The 25,610-nt window shown below is 46.4% G+C and overlaps 1 long non-coding RNA gene across 1 annotated transcript in view; it reads left to right on the forward strand.

Moving 5' to 3' along the window:
- Window positions 1-24,831, forward strand: part of LOC132527113 (uncharacterized) — a 110,180-nt gene extending 85,349 nt beyond the window's left edge. Inside the window, exon 3 of the long non-coding RNA XR_009542858.1 lies at window positions 24,605-24,831. This is a non-coding gene — a long non-coding RNA (uncharacterized LOC132527113). The remainder of the gene's footprint in view (window positions 1-24,604) is intronic.
- The last annotated feature ends 779 nt before the right edge of the window (window positions 24,832-25,610 follow it).

Below are 25,610 nucleotides of genomic sequence, written 5' to 3' on the forward strand. Positions count from 1 at the left end.
GAATCGAAATGTCAGGCCCCCTCAGTGTTGCAGGGCATTGGTGTGGGTGTAGAACAAGGAGAGATCAGAGGTGGTAAGAGAACATCAGATGGGAGACATACATGTGGGCATGGATGTTCTATTTTTTAGAACTCAGGAGTTCTGCCTTGGTCAGTGGCCACTACCCACTCCCCAGTCCCTCACAGAGGCACCTGAGGCAGAGAAGGCTTTCTTTTTTTTAAATTGAAGTGTAGTTGATTTACAAGTTTGTGTTAGTTTCTGCTGTACAGCAAAGTGATTCAGTTATATATACAAACATATATATATTTTTTCATATTCTTTTCCATGGCATTGTTGCCATGCATGAGTCCCCAGACACTGTTATTCTTTTCATATTCTTTTTCATATTCTTTTCTTATTACAGGATACTGAATATAGTTCCCTGTGCTATACAGTAGGATCTCGTTGCTTATCCATCCTATATATATAATAGTTTGCATCTGCCAATCCCAAACTCCCACTCCATCCTTCCCCCAACCCCCTCCCCCTTGGCAACCACAAGTCTGCTCTCTATGTCTGTGAGTCTGTTTCTGTTTCATAGATAAGTTCATTTGTGTCATATTTTAGACTCCACATGTAAGTGATATCATATGGTGTTTGTCTTTCTCTTTCTGACTTACTTGACTTAGTATGATAATCTCTAGTTGCAGCCATGTTGCTGCAAATGGCATTATTTTGTTCTTTTTTATGGCTGAGTAGTATTCCATTGTACATATGTACCACATCATCTTTATCCATTCCTCTGTCGATGGACACTTAGGCTGTTTCCATGTCTTGGCTATTGTGAATAGTGCTGCTATGAACATAGGGGTGCATGTATCTTTTCAAATGAGAGTCTTCTCTGGATATATGCCCGGGAGTGGGATTGCTCTGGATCATATGGCAACTCTATCTTTAATTTTTAAGGAACCTCTATACTGTTTTCCATAGAGAGAACCAACATTCCCACAAACAGTGTAGGAGGGGTTCCTTTCAGAGAAGTTTTTCTCAACGAATACCAACCAAAAGGACAAGCGTCCTTCTCCTCCTCCTCAACGATAACAATCTCTGAATTTTTTTCTTTAAGTAAGAAAAACTGGGACGGATCCATTTCAGGACTTAGGGCTGGGAAGGTCTCTTTTCTGACAAAGTGAATTGAGTTGTTCCAGGTGAGAGCATGCCACCCCCTCGTGTCCTTGGCCTTACTTCGCAGGACGCCTTGGGCTAAGTCGTCCGGCCTGGCGTCATCCCTCGCCCTGGCTTCATTTTTCTTTGTGGTTATTTTCTCTCTCCTCCCTCTCCATCCTTGTCCCCTCTCTGCCGCAGTCCTTCTCTTCTATTTATTACTGGACTTCATTTGTACAAGTTTATTTTTGACACTGCTTTTGAAGACTTTTTGCATGAGGCTGAGCTGTACTGGCGTCTACGTCTGTCTACAGTCAGCAGTGAGGAGCTGGGCCGGGAGTACCCTCTGCCCTGGCCGTGCGAGCTTGGATTAGTTGGTTCTCTTCTCTGCTCCAGATTCCTTACCTGCAAAAGGGAGCACTAATGATCCTCATACTTGGGCTTTCTGTGGAGAACTGAGATCATGCAAGGAAGGGGCTTGCACGGTGCCTGGCACACATGAAGTGCTCAATGAATGTTAGCGTTTTGGTCAATATCTTTTCTGTCACGTATTTTATTTGTCCCTGGAATGACACAGGAATCCTACAATTATGGCCATGTGTTATAGACTAGTGGCCACCTAATTGGCTTGCTATTGGACCTTACTCTGAAAGGTAGAACGTGGTCTGGTCCAGATTTTAGAGAAATGTGTGTGAGTGTGTATATGTATATACACACAAATATATGCATATACACATACATATATATGATATATATGTGTGTATATAGATAGATAGATGCAGAAAGAGATAGAGAGACAGAGACAGAGGGGGAGACAGAACTGTGAGCCCCATGATGGTTGTCTCTGGTTGATAGTTTGGCTTGGAGCCATCAATAAATTCAGTTTGCAGTTGGCATTGTTGCCATGCATGAGTCACCAGACACTGCCTGGTTTTCCCAGCGTGTTAATGGGTGCTTTGTGAGGGACCTCTCTCCAGCACCCCAGGCCTGCCCACTTTCACTAGCACAATGCTAGCTTTAGGCCCCTTTCTCCTACGCCTCAAACATCCCTCTTATAATTCCATGAACAGGAAGGAGTTTGAGCTTGAAGACGGAACATTGAACAACCTGTTGTAATTTCCCCCTGGCTTCACAGGCTGTGGTCCTGTCCCCCTCCTTGGTGGCCCCTCCCTCACTGCCTGCCTGCTGTGGACCTACCTCCAGGCAGGAGCCCAGATCTGACCCTGCTTCTTAGGCTTACATTTCCCACCGCACATCCTCCCCCCACCCACCCCGTCGATCTCTGGGGGTGTGAGAGCTGCCCCTGGGCTGCCCAAGAGTGAGTGCCCAGGCCCTTGGGAAAGGATTCCACAGAAGTAGGGCTGTAGAGGTGAGCACAGATGCAAGTTAAAAGGTGAGAGAGAAGTGCGTAAGGCTTTGAAGGGAAAGGACTGCCTAGCAAATGCTTGCTCTCCACCTGCCAAGTGGAATTTGCTCAATCATATGAAGGCTGCAGTCCGCTGCACAGTAAGCTTCCTGGCCAGAAACTCCTGGAGAGTGGGGCCAGACTTGCCTCCAAATTGGCCCAGAGTGGCTGCCGCAGCTCTGCTTGAATGTGCCACGTTAGGCGTTTCAAAACCTAACGTTTGCCGTCCTACACCACTCCTCCACCCGTCCTTCCCAGCCCAGAAGATGCCGGTCAGCGGCTGGTGATTAACTCTCCCCTGGGTAGGGTTGCCGTGGAGCAGGGATCCAGCCCTTCTTGAGAGGGGGACCGTAACCAGAATATTTGTAATGATTTTTGGGAAACCAAGCCTCACATTCCAGCACCCAGAATGGTGCCTGGCAGGTAGCAGGATCTCAGTCACATTAGTTGAATGAAAGGGGAGGGCTTTACAGAACGCTGGATGTCTCTTCCATCCCCAGCAAGTCTCTTCTATGTAGAGGTCTGACAGAATTAATGTTTGCGTGTCCCAGGCATTGGTGGCTGTGGTTCTCCCCTCCCCTAGCTGCTATGAGGGGCTGCCGTGGCTCACAGCAGCCCCCCTTCTCTGGAGAATTGCCTTCGGAGCCCACCTTGCCCAGGAGGTATGAACACCACATCCAAGGCAGCCCGTGAAGACTGACTGACAAAGGGGTACAAAGCCCTTAATTGCTTTAGGGGGAGACTGTGTAGTAGAATTTCTGCTCCAGAGCACACCCTCCGCCCCCCTGCCCCCCGGCACTGGGCTCAGGATAAACTTACGTGAGAGTAGAAAAGTTCAGCCCCTCCCCTTCCTTGTCTTGCTTCCCTCTGTCCTGTGCACTGAATCCCTGTCTCAGGCTCTGCTTCCAGGGGAACTCACCTAAGACATCCTCCAAGAGACTCCACTCTCACTCAGAGCTCAGAACTGTTGAGTTTGGAAGGGACTTTAGAGACAAAGCTCCTCTGTTTGGAAGGCAAGGAAACCCAGGCTTAGGTTTGAGGAAGGACATCTGGCCAGGCTAGAAGGACAACCCACTCTGGCTGTTTAATTTGGCAACTGCCTTGAGAGTGCAGGCCTGGGGCGCTCTCTCTGGCTGGTAAACCCATACACTGTGGTGCTTGGGGGAAATCCCCTCACCCCCTGATCTGACCTCATCCCCCTCATCCCCCAGGGTCACCAGATCAGGGAATACCCGATACCAGTACCAAGACAGCTCAAGGGACTCTGTTCACAGGAAGGGGACACCATCCCTGTCATGCCTCTGCCTGGAGAAAGGCTGCTGCCTTTTCCTTCACAACTGTGAGGAAGGGGTCAGGCTCCTCCATCCCAGGAAGCTCAAAGCTCAATTACTGTTAAACTAACTCTCTTCCTTGGTAAATGAAACAGTGACCTTCTTCTTTCTCTACAGTCTCTTTCTCATCTTTATTGCAGTTTTCCCATACTACCACGTGTGCTTTTATTGTAAGTTCTTTCAGGTCCATTGTAGCAAGTAGGCAGGACACAAATGATAAGTACTTGGGCATTTAGTTTCCTGCTGAAGATCTCCAAAGCAGTTGGAATGACTAACTTGCAAAGTAGAGTGGATGGAGGGAGTATCTTCTGACTTTTCTCCTGAGGAAGCAAAGACATTCACAGCCCTGGATCCTTCCCGTTCCCCTCCTTATCCTTGGGCTCCTCCTGAAATGTCTCTCAAAATCAGAAGCAGTTATTGCCTTTAGAGGGATTCCAAACCCAGATATGGGTGACTTTTGGCTTGCATTATTAAATCCATCCATCCACTTGGGTCAGATTAACCAAACACTCACTAGGTCTCTGGGTGGGTGAAGCTCAGAGATTAGGAAAGCCCTGGGCTTCTGTACTGGCTAAGCCTCCCTTCCTGACCCTGGCTTTGCGTGTCTCTCCTGGGACACTCCTCCCAGCCCCAAGGTAATTAGGCTAGAGCACTGTATAGGAGGATATTTGATTACGTTGGGCTGCTTCCGTCATGGAAGGGGCAGCCTTTTGTCCTTACTGGAATAGACTCTTACTCGGGATATGGTTTTGCCTTCCCTGCACTCATGTTTCTGCCAAAACTAGCATCCGTGGACTTACAAAATGACTTATCTACCATCATGTTTCCCAGGCTGTGACTGTGCATGGTAACTTGGATCTAGTTGTCAGGCTGCAGGGCTTTTCTGGGCAAGGAATCAGGGAATTTTCAAGATAGGAGGGGTCTTGGAAATCTTCCAGCTGGGGGCCCAGAGAGGGTGAGAGTTTTGTTTGAGGTCACACAGCTGTGAGTACAAGAGCAGCTGGGCGTGGACAATTTTTTTTTTTTGCGGTACGCGGGCCTCTCACTGTTGTGGCCTCTCCCGTTGCGGAGCACAGGCTCCGGACGCACAGGCTCAGAGGCCATGGCTCATGGGCCCAGTCGCTCTGCGGCATGTGGGATCTTCCTGGACCGGGGCACGAGCCCATGCCCCCTGCATCGGCAGGAGGACTCTCAACCACTGCGCCACCAGGGAAGCCCGTGGACAGTTTTTGATGGCTCTGTATTTTAGTGCTCTTTCCATCTAACTCACGAAATTGTAAGCAAGTCCAGAATCTTGGTACTGGAATTTTCTGGCACCTGGAGCAGGAACTCCCTTAGTGGACTGGCATCCTCACTGGCTATTGCTGGACTGATCCTCACTGGACCAATATTATGAAATATGCTGATGAGGCTCACCTAGGACCAGGTGGCTCTTATCATCCCAAACAACTGGGATTAAGAATGTGGAAGTGTGGGATGTCCATAAAAAATTGCGGAACTGTTTCTGACAAAAGATGTGACTGTTTGAAAGACAAAACCCATAGATGCCCACTCTATCAGAATCTGAGTCCCATGTGTTTCTTTACATCGGCTGCAGGAGCCATGAGCTTCCCTGGCACTGGAAAGGCCAAACTGCCCTTTGTAGTGCCCTGGAGAACCCCAGGCTTGCTGTTTATACACAAGTGCCCAGAAATCTCAACCATATGGCAGTGGTCATTGCCAGTCTGCCCAGGGAAATGGCGGGAGGTGGCGAAACTATCACGTCTCCTGTAATACATCATTTTGCCCCAAATGGAAAGATTAAGCAGCTTATTATTTTAACTGCATAACCCATTAAAAGAAAATGAAAAAAAAAAAAAGAAAGAAAATGCTTATAGTCTTATGTCCTTGATTGAGACTAAGTGCCTCATTAATGCTTGATACACCTGTCAAGGACGTGAAGGGAAAGCAGTGAGCCTGGCGCCTGGGACCAGGGCCTGAAGACCCCCACCTCCCCTGGATGCCCAGCCCAGGGAGCCTGAGGGCTTTGCAGGGCACTGCTTGGCACTCCGGGGGCAGCACTTGTCTGGGCAAAGGTCACATCCTGGGGGAAGGACTGGGTGGGGGCAACAAATGTAAACGTCCATGCTTTTTTGGAGCTCTGCTCAGTTGGACCTTTCCATAGGCTGTGGTTGGGCCTGGTACCTTGGATCTAGTCGGCAGAGAATCAGGGAATCTTTGGGACAATTGGGGCCTTGGAAATCTTCCAGCTGGGGGTCCAGAGAGGGTGAGAGATTTGTTTGAAATCTCACAGCTGTGAGTGGGAGAGCAGCGGGGGCACTAACCCTGTTTGGTACCACTGTGTTTTAGTGCTCTTTCCATCTAACTCAGGGGATGGCGATTTTACTGAGAGATACACTGTTCCTGAAGGTGGTGTGGCTGGCCTGTGAGAGCCCCAGAACTCTGCTCCCATACAGCCCTGTGGCTCCTTACAGCAAGTGCTTGTTACTCTCAACCTAAGGACTTTGGCTGCAGGGCCGTGCAAGGCTGGTACACAGGGCACTAGAGAGTTAACCGCCCCAGGACAGCCTTCAGCCAATGAGAGATGGGAATCAGTATATAAATACCTCATCTTCTCGCCCTTTGGACCAGCTACTTCTTCACTGTTATTCTCAAAGAGTGGTCCCAAAACTAGCAGCCTGGGCATCACCTGGGAACTTGATAGGAATGCAAATTATCAGCCCCACCCACTTCCAACTACTGAATCAGAAACTCAGAGGGTGGGCCCAGCTATCTGTTCTCCTACGCCTTCCAAGTGATTCTGATACGTGCTCAAGTTTGAGAATCTGTTCTACTGAGTCTCTTAGAGTCCTTCCCCAAAGGCTTGGCTGCTCCAGGGGTAACCTGCTGATTACTGTGCCCTGCTCAGTCTCTCTTTGCGTCTCTGACCACTCCCCTACTCCTCTACTGGTGCTTTCTGAGGTCATCTCCCAAATAAACTACTTGCACTCAAATCCCTGTTCCCCTGCTTCCAGAGGGATCCAGTTAAGACAAAGGGCTGCAAACACCTCTGTGGTTTCTTTTCCCTTTCTTACAATCACAGTTGGTTCTGGAGACAACATGGGGTGATGCAAAGCCCTTGATAAGTCCGCTCCCACCTACCAACATGGAACCTGGCTGTTCCTACCCAGGCACCAACTAGCACCAACATGCAGCCCCAGCACTCTGAAAAATGGATGTCACCAAACTGCAGAAATTACTTCCTTTATAAAACAGCAACAAAGAGCTGCTCTTTTAACTTTTCAATTCTAATCCAATGGAGGAGTAGAATCAGCCATCACAAAATACTAACTGTAAGCGCCACATTGGCAGCCCTGCAGTCACTGCCCTTTCTTAAAATACAGCCCTGCTGGAATTTTCCCCTCCTGGTCCTTCGCGGGCAAGAATTAGTGATGGAACACTCTCCCATGTACCTGACAGCACGGTGGGCAGAAATGGAGCCTCTAAGAGGCCAGGATTTGAACTGGGGACATGGGTGGGGTCTCCTGAGGAGGAGGGATTCTGCCGCAGAGCTGAGGTCCCGGGGATGCAGTAGGTCCGGTGGACATAAGATGTTTATTGCCTTGATTTATTAAGTGCCAGGAGGGCTGTAGGTGCTTTCCCGTGGTGTTTCTAATTGTCACAACAGCCTTGCACCGTGCTGATGACTCGCCCTGTGATGGTCAGGTATAAAGGTGTTTCCAGGCCTCTAACCCTGCCACTTGTGAAAGCCCACCATTTGCCACCCTCCCCCCGACCCCCGCCAGCTCTTTATATGTATTACCTCTAATGTTGACCAATCTCATGGTCACCAGCCTATGGTCTCACAGTGAGAACCAGGTGAAGCAGATATTAACCATGTTGCTAATGGTCACTATAGAGCCAGGTGGATCTTTCTGTTTTCTCAAATCAGTAATGACAAGGAACACATTTTAAAGGACATAAACTAATACTAATTGCTTCCAACTATGATCAGTAAAACAGACAATTCTAAGAAACTACATATTTTATAGTCTTGGCTTTTGTTAACAGCTTTATTGAGGTATATTTTACATATCATAAAACTCAGCCACTTTAAGCACACAATTCAATGCTTTTTAGGAAATTTACAGACTTGTGCAACTGTCACCATAAATTAGTTTTACGACATTTTCATCCCCCAGTAAGACCTCTTGTGCCAATTTACAGTTAATCTCCATTCCCACCCCGGCCCCAGGCAACAAGTAGTCTATTTTCTTTCTCTATAAATTTGAATCTTGGCTGTTTTAAGATGTAATATTTCTCAGCCCCTGTGCTCTCATTGGTCCAACTGGAGATTAGACAAGAGGCAGCATTATCATGGGGCGATGGAAAAAGCGTGGACCAGGAGCCACGTGAAGATCAGCTCACCTGGGACACTCACCTGTTATGTGGGGCGGGGTGGGTGAGTCCTTTTGGGGCTTAGTTTCTTCATTGATAAGGTTAGCATCACAGTATGCTTCGCAACGTTGCTGAGAGATAACTGATGTGAAAATACACTGTGAACTAGGTAGGCGGCATCATCCTGATTCATAGGTGAGGAAACCGAAGCTTAGCTAGAAAGTGGTGGTGCTGGAATCTATGTGCAGTCTTTCTGGTCCTGAAGCTCAGGTGTTTCTCAATTCTCTGAGCTGCACAGAATAACGTAATTTTCCACTGAGCTTATATATCATTGACCTTGATTGCGAACCAAGATTCTGCTGCCTTGGGCCACCCTAGCAGCTTTCCGCAGCAGACCCAATGGAGATGCACGTAGCCAGCCAGCAAGAACCAGGAGTCTCTTCTAGGCACTCAGCTTTGCTGTCTGTGGCTTCTCTGAATGCTCAGGTGTGCAGCTGTGGGCCAGGTATCTAGGTCAGCTCTCCTCCAGCAGGTACTTTCCTGTCACTCAGTCCTTCCATCTCAAACCTGTTCGATGCACCTACTCTTCATCAAGGAAGGACACTCTCCGGCTCTGTTAGCCACTCACTCCGGACTCGCCTTCCCACAAGCGCAGGACCACTCCCATCAGAGGTGGTCTCAATTTCTCCAGCTCTGACCTTGGTGATCAGATTCTAAAGTCATCCTGCCGTTAGTCATATGCCAGAGCCAACCGACAGGTTCCATCCTGAGCGCAAAGGAGCCACAGCTGCAGCACTGCTCAGCTCAGCACATTTGCCGAAATGACTAGCTTCAAAAAACCAAAAAGCCCCAGGCCCAGGGCCTCCATGAAATGCTGTATTTGCCCTGTCAGGTAGGAGGCACTGAGTAGAGAGCTAGGGTCTGCCCTTGATTCTACGATGAAGGCAGCGCAAGGCCTCACGTGGGTCCCCTCCCCTACTCTGCCAGGCAGTCTACTCCTTTGCAAAATGAGTTTGGTTAGGTCTGTCTTCTAAGTTATTTTCTACAGACTTCTTTTTCCACCTCCCCATCCCACACATACCATGTTCTGTATTTTTTGTTTGTTTGTTTGTTTGCGGTACACGGGCCTCTCACTGTTGTGGCCTCTCCTGTTGTGGAGCACAGGCTCCGGACGCGCAGCCTCAGCGGCCACGGCCCATGGGCCCAGCCGCTCCGCGGCATGTGGGATCTTCCTGGACCGGGGCACGAACCCGTGTCCCCTGCATTGGCAGACAGACTCGCAACCACTGCGCCACCAGGGAAGCCCCCCCATGTTCTGTTTTTATCCCCTTTATATATCTGGGTTTTATGTAAGATTTTATTCCAAAAAGAATTCCACTGCTGAAAAAAATGGAAACACTCTGGGTTGGTTGCCTCCAGCTCTAACAAATAATTTAAGACTTTGTAAAAGATTTCTTTAAAAACCGAGCACCGTCCCTATGATTGGTGTAAAATAGCGCTTGGTCATCGAGCATTCTACAGCTTTTTAAATTTTATTTGGAGCAGCAGATAAAGTAACAAATGCCACGGACATCTGTGCAGCACTCCTCAGCCTTCATGTTGGTTATTCAGTTGTGGTCCCAGCTGTCTCCTACATGTAGATCATCGAGGGGCGCTCAGTAAGCAGAGGGTCTCAAGAGAGCCAGTGGACCGGGCTTAGCACAAAAAAGCAGGAGGTGCCTCGGTAAAGCTGCACTAACCTTTCAGTCAGGGACCCAACTCTTCATACACTTTCAGTCAAAGGTGTGTGTAGTGCCTCCTTACTGACTCTCCTGGGCGTGTGTGTGTGTGTGTGTGTGTGTGTGTGTGTGTGTGTGTGTGTGTGTGAGACACAAAGACAGGGCTTGGGAAGGAGGCAGAGAGAGAGTAAGTTACAGATAAAGGCACAGAGAGAGAAAAATATTCATAGAGAAATAAAGTTAGATAGAAACAGACAGCCGGAGACAGACAGAAACCAAAGTGGGGAACAGGAAGATAGATGTAGATACAGGGGAGATAGAAAAATGGAGTCACAGAGAAACAGAAAGAGACGTGATCAGTTGAAATATCTGTTGGCTACAGCTTAAGAGGGACTTGGCAGACTTAGGACACTTATTAACAGAACACATTAGTGGATTGTATTTAGGTGATTTGAATTGAGAAACTGTGAAAAAAAATCAGACAGTTGGAGAAACTGGAATACTGACTTGATGTTTGATAATATTAACTTGATGTTTGATCATTTTTGAGTGTGTTACTGGGATCATAGTTATGGTTTTTACAGAGTCCTTATCATTTAGAGACATCTTCTGAAATATTTATGAGTGAAGTAATTCAGTGTCTGAGCCTGCTTCCAGATAATGTGGGGGGAGCAGTGGGAGGGGACTTCCAAGATTGTTGAAGATGGGTGATGGGCACACAAAGGTTCCGGAAATTATTCTGCTACTTTTGTGTCTGTTGGACTTTGTCTATAATACGAAGTTAAAAAAATATTTGTTGAATGCTTGTCATGGGTCAAGCGTTGTGTGGGGAATGGGAGAAGGGGTGAATAAGACAGAGACAGAGAGAGACAGACGTGGAGATGGGGGGAAGGAGGGAAGGCAGAGGCAGACAAAAACCCAGATAGGCAAAGAAAAGAGAGAGAGGAAAGGGGTGAGTGCTTAAGGCCATGTGCATAAAACAGGTTTCATCTCAATGATATTGGTAAATTGACAAATGTCCCAGCATTCCTCGGGCCCTCCCAGGCTTGGGTGAAAACTTAAATGATGTAGACAGTAATCACCCCCCACCAGCCAATACAGGGCTTCAGTTCCTGGCGACTCCTCCCGTACACGGTTCCTAGGAACCCTCTGGGAGCTCAAGCCCAAGCCCACTTGGCCACCACGTGGTGTCCCCGGCTCCGCCACCTCTTTTTTAAATATATATTTTTAAAATTTATTTATTTTATATATATTTATTTTTGGCTGCATTGGGTCTTCGTTGCTGCATGCAGGCTTTCTCTAGTTGTGGTGAGTGGGGGCTATTTTTGGTTGCAGTGTGCGGGCTTCTTATTGCGGTAGCTTCTCTCGTTGCGGAGCACGGGCTCTAGGCGCACGGACTTCAGTAGTTGTGGCTCGTGCGCTCTAGAGCGCAGGCTCAGTAGTTGTGGCTCACGGGCTTAGTTACTCCGCAGCATGTGGGATCTTCCTGGACCAGGGCTTGAACCTGTGTTCCCTGCATTGGCAGGCAGATTCTTAACCACTGCGCCACCAGGGAAGTCCTCCCCTGCCTCTTTTGCTGCCCTTTGGCCTAGAGCATTGCCTGTTTCGAGCCAGAACCAGGAAATATTTGCAATGACTTATTGCCTTTTTACTTTACGTCCTCACCTCCCCATCTTTGTTCGATTAAAAAAACCTAGCACCCAAACCCAGGCAAGATGGTTCTTTGGGACACTAGTCCACGAGCTTCTTGGTCTGCTGGCTTTCTAAGTAAAGTTGCTATTCCTTGCCCCCCAGACTCTCTCGATTGATTGGCCTGTCGTGTGGCAAGCAGTATGAGCTTGGACTTGGGAGCATGGGCACCTCCATCCTTCCCTCTCACTAGGCACTGCAGCCTGTCCTGGGCACTGCCATGCCTACCGGATGTCATGACCTCTGGCAGGTTGTGGTTCCACTCCACACCAGGAGCTGCCAGCCCGGCCAAAGAAAATGCTAGAGACCTCCGCATGACAAAGTGCTCCGTGGAGGAGAGGAAGGCGTCTCTCCACTCTGGCTCACAGAAGGCAGAGGAGAGGCAGAGCTGGGCTACACTCTCTCCCCAGAGCCTCACATTCTTCACACCGCAGGCCTTCCCATGTCCCCTGTTAGTGCTCTCTCCTCCGGGACAGACCTGAGTCCACGGGGCCGGGGAGACAAACCCACACTGTGCTCAGCGTCAACCCCCTTCTAACAACCAAGGCCACGTGGACCGCCTGTCAGAAGGCCTCCTTCCTCCCAGGTTCTGTGGGCTCCAGAGGGCCTGCTCTGCCACTTCCCACCCCAGAACGTCTTGAGCTAGATGGAGACCGAGGTTGGCAGAGAGCAGATCCTCCAGCACAGGGTTATCAGGAAGTAGAATTCCGCGAGGGAACATATGCTGTCACATTCCAGGGCATGGCTCCTCCTTAGCCCCAGCCTGTCCCTCGGAGTCTTCGTCTATTTAAATTCAAGGGGGCACTGTGAGCCTGCTGTAAGTCCGTCCAGACTTACTGCTCTGAGTCCTAAGAGAGAGAGAGATGTATTTTCCAACAGAGGCAGAAACTTGCAGTGGTGAAGAAATGATTTTTAAAGCCATTCTCCTAGCACGTGGATGTGTGCCAAGGGTACCTGGTGCCAAAGCATGTATTTCATCTTAGGTGTGGATGACTCCTCCTCGTCAAGCGGGGAGGGATGCTGGCCATGACTGAGTAGCATCTGCGCGGCACCGGGTCCTGAGCCCTTCCCTTACGGGGTCTCTAAATAAGCGCTCCTTTCCCAAGCCCTACCCTTTGCTCTTACTTCCCACCAGGAAGGCCTCTTCTCAGGAAAGCAGGCAGGTCTTCTGGCTGCACTTATCCCAGGGGAATTTGCATTCTAAACCTTCTCTGTGCTGTCGGATGGGGATTCGGGAGCATGTTTAGGGCTGAGGCCAAGAAACCTGACTGAGGGGTAGATGGAAACCAACTAAAGGCTGATTTACCCTAAAAAAGTGGGAGGCAGAGAAGGAAAACTTAACCTAGCTGTTGCTTAGCTCTAGTGTCTATTGAACATCTACTCTGTGCTAAGCATTATGCTAGGTGTTTTCACATCCTATGAGAGGAATATTATTATTTTAATAGTAATTACTATTATTATAACTATGATAGCAACTAGCATTTATTGAGCATTTACTATGTACCAGGTGTTGTGCTATGTGCCCTACATATACTGCCTCATTTAATTTTCACAGTAATCCAATGAGATAGGTCCTTTTGTTCCCCCCATCTTACCAATGTTAAAGAGCTTTGGGGAGAGTAGTGTGTCCCAAATCCTGCCTGTGTCGATGCTTTTTGTTCCAGCCCTTCTGACTTAAGAGTTGAAGTAGGGAATGCTTGGCAATTGTGGCTCAAAGACTTTGGATGCTGTGCCTGTATAACTTTGAGAAACCTGTTATGATGAGGTTCTGATGCTACTCTTATTCTCTAAGGCGATGACTGAAACAGAAAAAGTTATAAGCAGCAGAAAAGCTTTCCCTACTGTAGGCTGAGCATGTCAGCCCTATTTGAGATACTGGGAACCCCCCGAGACAAGTAAACGCCTTATCCCTCTCATTGCTTAACCCACTGGGATCCCATCACCCTGTTCAGCCAGATGTTTCTGGACAACCCCAAATGGGGCTTTATGTCACTCTGTTGTGTCAGCGTTAAGATGGGTGTTGCCACCATTAGCCTCAGGTGTGGAGCTGGCTTGTCGGAGGTAACCCCTTACAGTGCCATTTCTTGCATCCCAGCTTTGAAGGTTAAGGTTTACCTTTATATTTCACTCCACCCTGAATTCAGTGCTAGTTCCACTGTCAGACCTCTCCTCCGTTGAAGAGATTTTCCAGATGCATGGACATGGCTTCTAGCCTAGCAGTCCCTTCCAGCCCTAGAAGTCTGACTCCCTCATCTTCTCTCCTCATTGCTCCTATCAGATTAGCCAGGGAGAAGTACAGGGTGTTATTAGAGACTCTTAAGGTCTCCTAAAGCTTGGCTACTCGAAGTGTGTGAGGTATGTTCCATGGACCAGCAGTGGCAGCATCCCTTGTTCAACCTCCAGAACTTCAGGCCCTGCTCTCATCTGCTGAACTGGGACTTAGATTTTTATTTTTTTTTAACATCTTTATTGGAGTATAATTGCTTTATAATGGTGTGTTAGTTTCTGCTTTATAACAAAGTGAATCAGTTATACATATACATATGTTCCCATATCTCTTCCCTCTTGCGTCTCTCTCCCTCCCACCCTCCCTATCCCACCCCTCTAGGTGGTCACAGGGACTTAGATTTTTAACAAGCTCCCGGGTGGTTCATAGGTATTAGAGTTTGAGAAGGACTGTGAAATCGGTGGTTCTCAAACGTGGCTGCACAGTGGAACCACCTGGGGAGTTTTAGAAAATACCAGCTCCTGGTCCCACCTCCCAGAGAGTCTCACTTCCTTGGTCAGGGGGCGGCTTGTGTAAGGGGTTATTGAGAGACCCCCAGGTGATCTCCATGTGCAGCTGGGGCTGAGAACGCCTGGCTTAGAGAATTGGGTGACACTCTCTCCTCATTATGTTAATGGAAGGGAGAGGAGTGGCCCCCTTGCCGGAGTTCTAGCGCCCAGGGCGCTGAGGCTGAACCCCTCCCAGGACTCTGACTCAAGGCCAGCCCCTCCTCCTTGCTACCAGCCAGGGAGGAGCAGAGACCCCTCTCTTTTGCCACAAACAAAGGGGGCCTCTTTGGCATCATTTCCTGGGAAGGTGGGAGGCGGGGAGCAGCTAGAATGCTTCCCTTTGCATGTGCCCAGCTAGCCACAGTCCCTGGAGAGAAAGGAGGAGTTCCTGGCAGTTCATGTGAAGGTCAGACACACTTGAGTGCCTTTCCTGCAGGGTGGGAAAGCAATGAAACGAGTTTGTCTTGGGCTGCTGCCTCGCCTTGCTCGTATGGGAAAAACAGAAGTTCCAGTGGGAGGAGCGAGGGGAGTGGGTGTTGACGGGCCTCCTGGCATCTCCCCAGCTGGTGAACTGGAGCCCTGACTAGTGAATTGCAGGAGTGACAGGCAGTCACTCCCCCTGCCCCCTCCACCCAGGCCCTGCCTATTCCCTGCATCCCTGCCGGTACGAGAATTCACTCACTGCAGAGGCCCTGAGTCCTGGTGGTTTCCTCTGCACAGCTATTTTGGGAACAGGAACTCAGATGTTTGGGTGGAAGAGGAGTAGCCAAGGGCCTGGAGGCAGGCAGGCCGAGGGGAGGGCCAGCAGCTCAGCTGAAATGACCCCAGTGCCCAGAGCAGAGGCAGCCTCCACTGGCCTCCTTGGGCACGCAGGCCTGGTCACGTGGCCACTGGGGCTGCTACTTGAAAGAGACCCCATTGTCCACGCCTCATGTTTCAAAGAACCAGACTCAAGGACCGACTTTATTTATTTGTTTTAAAGCAAGAAGAGGCTATGGCCAACTGCATTTTCAGCTCTGGAAGGGGGGTCTGTATAGGCACACAAACCAGACAGACTTCTCCAAGTTTGTTTTCTGACACGTTGGAAACCACACGGTTCAGAGAAAATTCATCTCACATGCTGGGGCCTGCTTTCCCGGGACATGTCCAGTGACTGCTGTGTCAACACTGCCACATTCAGCAAGTCTCCCTCCCAAAGGGCTGGTGTGATTTGCCAAGGGAAAGACACAACCCAGCCCCTCGGGGGGATTGTGCCTGGTTCAAAGGGAGGGTAGGCTTTCAATTGGACAAGTCGCTGACCCCTCCAGAGGCCACCGCTGCATCCTCCTTGGGTTCTCTGTTCCCAGACAGGGCTGCATTAGTGTGCGCAGCTGCTGACCGTCCTACTCTTACAGCACCTGGGGAGGGGATATCAGGAGGGAGGGGTGAGGCTGGAGGTTGAGGATGGTTCTCAGCTTCTCTGATTAACCGTGCTGGGAGGCACCTGGCATAGGAGGAAAGGGCTTTGGCGTCTCAGTGACCTGATGTGAGTGCCCATGCTGGTACATACTACCTGTTTTTCTAACACTTCCTCTGTGTGGAGACTTTCCAAGAAGGGTGCTGAGAAAGCTGCAGGCACTGACTGCAGTGTGGGGCATTATAGCTGCTCACTGGTTGCTGATACCTTTCACCAGTTTGTCCTTGCAGGCCTAGTGGGTAGTTCCAACTGTCTTATCAGCCACAGTTTGAGGCCAAATGCTCTCACGTTGCTTTCAGGAGACAAAGGACAGCCATGCCTTCAACCACGAATGTTTTGGATAGGGAATTTCACAGTCAAAACAGCCCTCCGGGAGCAAGAAGAACTACAGTCCTGCAGCCTGTGGAACAAAAACCCAATTCACAGAAAGATAGACAAGATGAAAAGGCAAAGGGCTATGTACCAGATGAACGAGCAAGATGAAACCCCACAAAAACAACTAAATAAAGTGGAGATAGGCAACCTTCCAGAAAAAGAATTCAGAATGATGATAGTGAAGATGATCCAGGACCTCGGAAAAAGAATGGAGGCAAAGATCGAGAAGATGCCAGAAATGTTTAACAAAGACCTAGAAGAATTAAAGAACAAACAGAGATGAACAATACAATAACTGAAATGAAAACTACACTAGAAGGAATCAATAACAGAATAACTGAGGCAGAAGAACAGAAAAGTGACTCAGAAGACAAAATGGTGGAATTCACTGCTGCTGAACAGAATAAAGAAAAAAGAATGAAAAGAAATGAAGACAGCCTAAGAGACCTCTGGGACAACATTAAACGCAACAACATTCTCATTATAGGGGTCCCAGAAGGAGAAGAGAGAGAGAATGGATGCAAGAAAATATTTGAAGAGATTATAGTTGAAAAATTCCCTAACATGGGAAAAGAAATAGCCACCCAAGTCCAGGAAGTGCAGAGAGTCCCACACAGGATAAACCCAAGGAGAAACACACTGAGACACATAGTAATCAAATTGGCAAAAATTAAAGACAAAGAAAAATTATTGAAAGCAGCAAGGGAAAAACAACAAATAACATCCAAGGGAACTCCCATAAGGTTAACAGCTGATTTCTCAGCAGAAACTCTACAAGCCAGAAGGGAGTGGCACGATATACTTAAAGTGATGAAAGGGAAGAACCTACAACCAAGATTACTCTACCTGGCAAGGATCTCATTCAGATTTGATGGAGAAATCAAAAGCTTTACAGACAAGCAAAACCTAAGAGAATTCAGCACCACCAAACCAGCTCTACAGCAAATGCTAAAGGAACTTCTTTAAGCAGGAAATGCAAGAGAAGAAAAGGACCTACAAAAACAAACTCAAAACAATTAAGAAAATGGTCATAGGAGCATACGTATTGATAATTACCTTAAACGTGAATGGATTAAATGCTCTGACCAAAAGACACAGGCTTGCTGAATGGATACAAAAACAAGACCCATATATATTCTGTCTACAGGAGACCCACTTCAGACCTAGAGACACATACAGACTGAAAGTGAGGGGATGGAAAAAGATATTCCATGCAAATGGAAATCAAAAGAAAGCTGGAGTAACAATACTCGTGTCAGATAAAATACACTTTAAAGTAAAGAATGTTACAAGAGACAAGGAAGGACACTACATAATGATCAAGGGATCAATCCAAGAACATATAACCATTATAAATATATATGCACCCAACATAGGAGCACCTCAATACATAAGGCAACTGCTAACAGCTATAAAAGAGGCCATCAACAGTAACACAGTAACAGTGGGGGACTTTAACACCTCACTTACACCAATGGACATATCATCCAAAATGAAAATAAATAAGGAAACAGAAGCTTTAAATGACACAATAGACCAGGTAGATTTAATTGATATTTATAGGACATTCCATCCAGAAACAGCAGATTACACTTTCTTCTCAAGTGCACACAGAACATTCTCCAGGATAGATCATATCTTGCGTCACAAATCAAGCCTCAGTAAATTTAAGCAAATTGAAATCATATCAAGCATCTTTTCTGACCACAATGCTATGAGATTAGAAATGAATTACAGGGAAAAAACCGTAAAAAACACAAACACATGGAGGCTAAACAGTACGTTACTAAATAGCCAAGAGATCACTGAAGAAATCAAAGAAGAAATAAAAAAAAAAACCCTAGAGACAAATGAGAATGAAAACACGACGATCCAAAACCTATGGGATGCAGCAAAAGCCGTTCTAAGAGGGAAGTTTATAGCTATACAAGCCTACCTCAAGAAACAAGAAAAATCTCAAATAAACAATCTAACCTTACCCCTAAAGGAACTAGAGAAAGAAGAACAAACAAAACCCAAAGTTAGCAGAAAGAAAGAAATCATAAAGATCAAAGCAGAAATAAATGAAATAGAAACAAAATAAACAATAGCAAAGATGAATAAAAGTAAAAGCTGATTCTTTGAGAAGACAAACAAAATTGATAAACCATTAGCCAGACTCATTAAGAAAAAGAGGGAGAGGACTCATATCAATAAAATTAGAAATGAAAAAGGAGAAGTTACAACAGACACCGCAGAAATACAAAGCATCCTAAGAGACTACTACAAGCAACTCTATGCCAATAAAGTGGACAACCTGGAAGAAATGGACAAATTCTTAGAAAGATATAACCTTTCAAGACTGAACCAGGAAGAAATAGAAAATATGAACAGACCAATCACAAGCACTGAAATTGAAAATGTGATAAAATATCTTCCAACAAACAAAAGTCCAGGACAAGATGGCTTTACAGGTGAATTTTATCAAACATTTAGAGAAGAGCTAACATCCATCCTTCTCAAACTCTTCCAAAAAATTGCAGAGGAAGGAATACTCCCCAGCTCATTCTATGAAGCCACCATCATCCTGATACCAAAACCAGGTAAAGATACGACGAAAAAAGAAAATTACAGACCAGTATCACTGATGAATATAGATGCAAAAATCCTCAACAAAATAGTAGCAAACAGAATCCAACAACACATTAAAAGGATCATACACCATGATCAAGTGGGATTTTATCCCAGGGATGCAAGGATTCTTCAATATACACAAATCAATCAATGTGATAACCATATTAACAAATTGAAGAAGAAAAACCATATGACCATCTCAATAGCTGCAGAAAGAGCTTTTGACAAAATTCAACACCAATTTATGATAAAAACTCTCCAGAAAGTAAGCATAGAGGGAACCTACCTCAACATAATAAAGGCCATATACGACAAACCCACAGCAAACATCATTCTCAATGGTGAAAAACTGAAAGCATTTCCTCTAAGATCAGGAACACAACAAGGATGTCCACTCTCACCACTATTATTCAACAGAGTTTTGGAAGTCCTAGCCAGGGCAGTCAGAGAAGCAAAAGAAATAGAAGCAATACAAATTGGAAAAGAAGAAGTAAAACTGTCATTGTTTGCAGATTACATGATACTATACATAGAGAATCGTAAAGATGCCACCGGAAAACTACTAGAGCTAATCGATGAATTTGGTAAAGTTGCAGGATACAAAATTAATGCACAGAAATCTCTTGCATTCCTATACACTAATGATGAAAAATATGAAAGAGAAATTAAGGAAGCACTCCCACTTACCATTGCAACAAAAAGAATAAAATACCTAGGAAAAAACCTACTTAGGGAGACAAAAGACCTGTATGCAGAAAACTATAAGACACTGATGAAAGAAATGAAAGATGATACCAACAGATTGAGAGATATACCATGTTCTTGGATTGGAAGAATCAATATTATGAAAATGACTATACTACCCAAAGCAATCTACAGATTCAATGCAATCCCTATCAAATTACCAATGACATTTTTTTTCAGAACTAGAAGAAAAAATCTTAAAATTTTTATGGAGACACAAAAGACCCCGAATAGCCCAAGCAATCTTGAGGGGAAAAAGCAGAGCTGGAGGAATCAGACCCCCTGACTTCAGACTATACTACAAAGCTACAGTAATCAAGACAATATGGTACTGGCACAAAAACAGAAATATAGATCAATGGAACAAGATAGAAAGCCCAGAGATAAACCCATGCACCTATGGTCAGCTAATCTATGAGAAAGGAAGCAAGGATATACAATGGAGAAAAGACAGTCTCTTCAGTAAGTGGTGCTGGGAAAACTGGACAGCTACAGGTAAAAGAATGAAATTAGAACACTCCCTAACACCGTACATAAAAATAAACTCAAAATGGATTAGAGACCTAAATGTAAGACTGGACACTATAAGACTCTTGGAGGAAAACATAGGAAGAACACTCTTTGATATAAATCACAGCAAGATCTTTTTTGATCTACCTCCTAGAGTAATGGAAATAAAAACAAATCTAAACAGATGGGACCTAATGAAACTTAAAAGCTTTTGCACAGCAAGGAAACCATAAACAAAACGAAAAGACAACCCTCAGAATGGGATAAAATATTTGCAAACGAATCAATGGACAAAGGATTAATCTCCAATATATAAAAATAGCTGATGCAGCTCAATTAAAAAAAAAAAAACCCAATCCAAAAATGGGCAGAAGACCTAAATAGACATTTCTCCAAAGAAGACATACAGATGGCCAAGAAACGCATGAAAAGCTGCTCAACATCACTAATTATTAGAGAAATTCAAATCAAAACTACAATGAGGTATCACCTCACACCAGTTAGAATGGGCATCATCAGAAAATCTACAAACAACAAATGCTGGAGAGGGTGTGGAGAAAAGGGAACCCTCTTGCACTGTTGGTGGGAATGTAAATTGATACAGCCACTATGGAGAACAGTATGGAGGTTCCTTAAAAAACTAAAAATGGAATTACCATATCACCCACAATCTCAGTACTGAGCATATACCCAGAGAAAACCATAATTCAAAAAGAGTCATGTACCACAGTGTTCATTGCAGCTCTATTTACAATAGCCAGGTCGTGGAAGCAACCTAAAGGTCCACTGACAGATGAATGGATAAAGAAATTTTGGTACCTATATACAATGGAATATTACTCAGCCATAAAAAGGAACGAAGTTGGGTCATTTGTTGCGATGTGGCTGGATCTGGAGACTGTCATACAGAGTGAAGTAAGTCAGAAGGAGAAAAACAAATATCGTATATTAACGCGTATATGTGGAACCTAGAAAAATGGCACAGATGAACCAGTTTGCAGGGCAGAAATTAAGACACAGACGTAGAGAACAAACGTATGGACACCAAGCGGGGAAAGCGGTGGGGAGGTGGTGGTGGTGGTGTGATGAGTTGGGCTATTGGGATTGACATGTATACACTGATGTGTATAAAACTGATGACTAATAAGAACCTGCTGTATAAAAAAATAATAAAATTCAAAGATCCAAAAAAAAAAAGTGGGGAAAAAAAAAACAACAGCCCTCCAGACACCAAGTACAGCAAGGGAGTTCCTTTTCTTTCCCTCCCTGGAATAAGTTCCAGTTCCCCTGAACAGCAGAAAACTTCATCCAGTTCATTTCTAGGGTCAACTCAGGATCTACAATTTACAATTTGGTCCCAGAATGACACGGTGGTATTTTGTGCCTCTCCTGGTTCTACTAAACTGCTGGGCTTTAGGAGCAGGCAGTGAGTGATGATCTGTGGTGACCTGCTGTGGGTTAGTAGGTAGCAGCCACCTCCTTCTGCCCTGCTTTGGGTGCTGCGTGGAGGGTGGGGTGCTCCCCCATACAGGTGGACAGGATACTGACAGCCTTGCTGAGGCATGTTGCTCATGTAATTCATACTCTGAGTGTGGCCTGTGGGTGATCTGGTCTCCAAAAACTCGCTTAGAACCAAATCAGTCATGCCTACCTTTGACCCTCAACACATAAATTGTGCTCCCTTTTGGTGTGTATCTGTGTGAATTATCTCGTTTACCTGGCAGCTTCTAAGGCAGCATGCTGGCTCTTTCCACGGGGGGATTTGGGACCATGGGAGCCTCCCCACCACACCACGGCTGGCGAACGTGCTGCCTGCCTCCCTCCTCTCCTCTGTACCAGCTCCCTTACACCCTGCTGGCTCCAGCAAGGTACCTGGGTGAGAGTGCCACCTTGGGAAACCTCCAGAAGAGAAGCAAAAGGCCTTCCTCTTCTCTCTCAGCTCTCCCTAAACCTCATGAAGAACCCTCTTCTATTTCTCCTCTCTCTGAGGATGATGGTGATGGTGATGATGGTCATGATGATGATGACGATGTGTGTGTGGGCAGTGAAACACATGGCTTCTCATTCTTGATCTTTAAACTCTGCCCTCCTCCAGTCAGGCAGAAGGAAAACCTGGTTTTTTCCCCCTGACACCCCTTTGGGGTCTGTCCAGTCTCAGTCTCAGAGCTGTGTTCATGTTTGGAGGTCCTAGCAGGGGAGCGCTTGCTCATATACCCTTGATTGGAAAAGGGTTCTCTTCCTTCTGGGAAGGTTGTCCTCTTTGACCAAGCACACGGCTTCAGGAGGGAGGCACGTGGAGCAGTGAGGGAGGAAGGGGACAGCCACCAGATCACCCCCACATCCTCTTTAGGGTCAGGGGTTCTATTCCCAGTGCTGGAGGCATCTATGCCTCAATGGATGTTTTTGATTTTAGTTCCCGGTTGGTGGAGAGTCCCAACAAGAAGCCACAGGGCATCAAAAAAGAGCACATTTAATTAATATGTCACGTATCAACCAGCCACAGATATGTAATTTTTGAGTTAGCTGGTTTCAGTTCTCCTCTCACGTTGTCCACTAGCCACCGGCAATCATCTTATGGTGTGACTTTGGACACTTCGCTTCAGATCTCAGAGCCTCAGTTTTCCAAGGCTGGATCATATCTAAGGCCCCTTCCAGCTCTAAACTTTTAAGATGCTTGTGTTTGGGATTCTGTGTACTGAGCCCTGACGTCCATGTGAAGTATAGTGAATCCTCGTCAGACTCCAGTTTCTTTAGGAATGGAGGGGAGGTCTGTTATAGGTTCAGTATCATCCACTGATAATCCAAAACCCCACGTTAGCCTTTGGTTTTGATCTTATGCATTAGAACCGCGAACAAGCTGCAAGACTGACCAATTTGAATTCTACCTGTCCCTTCACCTTCTATCTTCTCAAAGACATTCTAATTTGATCTGTAATGTGGCCAAAGGGCAGACAGTAGCAGGGAGGAGAAGCCAGAAGCATGAAAAAGCCCCAAACTGGATCATCCACCCCCTGGATAATGGGCAGTTGCCTGAACAGAATGCTCAATGAGCACTCATTTTCCCCCCAAGCCAGCCCCTGTCCCCACGCTGCAGTGGTTATAATCTCCATGGCAAAATGCATAAAACTATCGAGCTCCTTAGACAAATTCTACCTTTCCTAACTCAGTTCACAGCAGGCTAGATTTTTGAAATTGAGAAACTGCTTGTCATTTGGAAGTAGCAGAATTTAAAATACCTTACCAAGGGACTTCCCTGGCAGTCTAGTGGTTAGGACTTCGTGCTTCCACTGCCGTGGGCCCAGGTTCGATCCCTGGTGCGGGAACTAAGATCCCGCAAGCTGCATGGTGTGGCAAAAAAAATAAAAAAATAAAAAAAATAAAACCTTACCAAAATGCCAGTCTTGGTGTGTGTGTGGGGGGGCAAGGACTGTGTTTTCTGCAGTGTAGACAAGAAAAAGCAACAGAAGCTTGCATGAATTTTCACGTTTGCCTCCATAATTGTCAGTGTCCTTGTGTGAAGATCTCTTAACCTATGAAAGTACCTGACTTGTAGATATTGTTGAAATCCTACGTGACCTCCACTGGCTTCTCTCTACACCGTGATCGTTTTTTAGGCGGTGAGGGTACTGATCCTTGCTAACCATAATCTCTGTGCATCTCATTTTGCATCCTTGAGGAAGAAAATCTGATTGGTTCTTGACCAGCCAGTGGATAGGCTGTCTTTGGGTCAGATGAATGTATGTTCATTGCCTGCTCTACCCACAGTCCCTGCCTAGAAGAGACTGCCCTATGTACCTTAAGACTCTAACCAAAGGTACCTGGACTGAGAGTGGACATCTGAGCCGGTTGGTGCTTGTAAAACTTTTGGGCTCTGTGGTAAGAGACTAGACCAGTCACGTGGCAAGGTCCTTCCCCACCACAGACCCTGTGGCCTGCATGCGGACTGCATGAGTCTCTGAAGGTCCTTCAGGCTCCAGTGTTGTATGTCTTTCCTAAGCCTAAAGGCTCCTATGGTCTCTCAGACCAAATCACAGCAGGGATGAGGACTCAGTGAGACAGAGTGCCCGCCTCAGGGTGGACTGGTAGCCAAGAGGCCCTAAGCCAAGATTGAGATGGTAGAGAGGGCCGGGGGGTTACAGGAATGCAGAAGGATTGGGGGCCCTAGGAAGGGAGGGAAAGGCAAAGACTAGGGCTAAAACAGGTGTCACTTAGTGTCCTGGCAGGGTTGGATATCTGAATGCTTCTGGCATATGGAGTTGGGTGGTCCCCGTCTTTATCCTCTGATTTTGCTTGGGGCTGGGGAACTTCCAGGGAAGAACACTCAAATCCTGCCCACAGTTGGAGTTAGGCTCCCACCAGATGCCCTTTACCTGCTGGTGTGCCCAGCTTCTGCCTGCTGTGAGTGTTGGCTGCTAAGGGCTCATAATTTGTTTCCTTCTCCAGAGGATTGCCCTTGGCTGAACCTGAGGTTACACATTTCACCTCGAGAGGCAGCCCATGACTGACTGATATGGGGGTACAAAAGGCCAGCTGCTGGCTTTAAAGTGGGACCAAAGTTATGCTGCACTTCATCCTCCAGAACAACCCAGGGGATCAGGCTGAGGCTTGTCTCCAGTGGGGACGACACCCAAGCTTAGCTTCTTCCTTGCCCCATCCTGCTCCCTCCATTCCCCTTCTCCCAAGACTTTCCTTCAATAAATTGTGTGCCTTTGAATTTCTGTTTCAGGGTCCGCTTCTAGGGATACCTGCCTAAGTGACATTTTGCTGATTAATACTTGCATCTTAGAAATTCTGTGGGCCCCACCTTTTTATATCTGTTTTTTTCATGACTTTGGGATCTTTCATTCCAACAAGGGGGATCCAATATGGTGAATTTATTAAGACTCTTAAGGAATAATGGAACCACTGCTCTACAGGGTAAATTCATATAGAGCAGAAAGGTTTTCTGGTGTTAAGGAAGGTTTTAATTTATTATCCACTGATAAAAATTTGTACTTTAACAATTGAGTTAGAAAAAACGTCAATTGTTCCTTTATTGTTTTCCTTTTAGCCCATCTCCTTTTCCTCTTCCTCCTTCTCTTTTTCCTCTTTCTCTCCTTCATGTCCACTATTACTTTTTTGCTCTGATACTCATCTCAAAAATTTCAGCTCCTTGAGTCATTACAGTGTGTATATCTTCTCAGAGGAGCTCTGTATTCACTTCTCGTCCTTCAAACAACGATCTCAATTTCATCCGTCTTAAGAAAGAAGCCCCTCCTCTTCCTGCTTCACCCCACCATGCTGCTGAAAAGGCACTTGCAATAATACTTCATCAAACACTTTCTAGACTGGTGGCAAATTTTTCTTTGTGAAATACTGGAGCAAGTCTTGGAGTATCTCCCAGAACAGTAAGAGCTTATAAGATATCCAGTGAAATTATAATAGCTGGAGACTGAGAAAAATAATAACTTATTTGGTGATTACATCATGTTTCT

This window comes from Lagenorhynchus albirostris, chromosome 10 (assembly GCF_949774975.1).
Source record: "Lagenorhynchus albirostris chromosome 10, mLagAlb1.1, whole genome shotgun sequence".
NCBI classification, from domain to species: Eukaryota; Metazoa; Chordata; class Mammalia; order Artiodactyla; family Delphinidae; genus Lagenorhynchus; species Lagenorhynchus albirostris.